The following is a 1,482-nucleotide window of genomic DNA, read 5'->3' as shown; positions in this document are numbered from 1 at the left end:
AATCTTTTTTCTTTGTAAATCAAGCACGTATTTGCCAAAAAATATTTCAATTATGTGAATATAATTGAAAAACGGTTATCTATATATATAATAAAAAAATAAGAAAGTATTTCCATAAAAAATAAAATAAACATTAAACCTATAAATATAGCGTACAGAAGAATAGCAATATCCATAAAATTTTAACTTTAATATTTTATTGAAAAAAATTGGAAAATTTTGTATTAATTAATATAAATAGAATATCACACATGATTTAAAAAATAATTATTTTTGATTTATGGATAAATAAAATTTTGATTTAAAAAAATAAATAATCTAAAACAAACAGGATTTAAAATCAAAAATGGATTCCTCATCTAATTGTAAAGCAACAGTTAGATTTTTTTGAATGGGTTAATTTTTAATTTATATTTTTTGTGACAGATTGTGGGATATGATTTTTATATATGGTGAAACCTCAACATTGCTTCTTAATGTCTTCTCCTCTGCTAAATTCTCATCAAAACCGATAACTTTAAACTCTTATGGATCTAACTTTTATAAAAAGTTAGTTTAAAAAAGCCACATGACGGATTCGAACCGTCGGCCTTCAGTTTACAAGACTAACGCTCTACCACTGAGCTAAAGTGGCATGGTCAGGGTGATTTTACATATTATTAATATAAAATATATGTCGCAAGTCTGTTTATAGTTTATTTGTAAAAATTATACTTTAGGACTGCAGGAAATTGCAATTTATTAGCTTCGAATAACAGTGAAATATAGAAAGATAATGTAAGAGAAGAAGAGATACACAAAATAAAGACAAGATATGCTCCTGATGTCATATAAGCTGAGCTTAAAGATAGATAAATCTGGTATTTTTTTGCAAAATAATTAACCCATAATAAAATTTAATAAATATATAATTCTCTTAAAAACCTGGTAGTTTTACTCTTATTAACACTTTAGTCTGTAATCATAAAATTCATGCCTCAAAAGAACAATCATGATCCATAGGTTCGTAGATTAGCTGTTTAAAATTGGCATACAAATGGGCTTGAAATATGATGAGTTAAAGGCATGTTATAATACAGATAGTGATAATTTCGCACGTAAGGAAAATTTATAAATTTATAAATTAAAATGTCTGTTATAAAAAGTATGAAGAAGTTTTATAAGATTTATGGCAATAAAAATATAGACATTGTTTGTCTTTTTAATAAATTAAGGAAGTTATTTGGATGGGAATCCACGCAATATGCTTTTTAAATAATAATAATACGATATAGTATTTTTAATTATCCCAGAATCACAATTGTGTTTCTAGTAAAAATTAAAATATTTTAACTAATTCTCACTTCGGATTTTAAGAAGAATGTATGCAGAAGAGGCCCATATGAAACAACACAGAGCATTAAAAAAAACAAAAGGATGTGGGTAAAAAGTCTTTTAAAATATTATTTTTTATATGCATTAACTATAATAATTTTTAAAAAA

The 1,482-nt window shown here is 24.5% G+C and overlaps 1 non-coding gene across 1 annotated transcript; it reads right to left on the bottom strand.

The window, feature by feature from the left end:
- Positions 1 to 562: 562 nt before the first annotated feature.
- Positions 563 to 634, bottom strand: TRNAT-UGU (transfer RNA threonine (anticodon UGU)). Its single transcript has one exon. It is a non-coding gene; the product is annotated as a tRNA-Thr (tRNA).
- Positions 635 to 1,482: the final 848 nt, after the last annotated feature.

This window comes from Rhyacophila brunnea, unplaced genomic scaffold, assembly GCF_057557595.1.
Source record: "Rhyacophila brunnea isolate RB1 unplaced genomic scaffold, BYU_Rbru_1.0 scaffold_100, whole genome shotgun sequence".
Classification (NCBI taxonomy): domain Eukaryota; kingdom Metazoa; phylum Arthropoda; class Insecta; order Trichoptera; family Rhyacophilidae; genus Rhyacophila; species Rhyacophila brunnea.
Note: the sequence above shows the minus strand (reverse complement) of the source record. Positions and strands in the feature narration are given on the sequence as shown.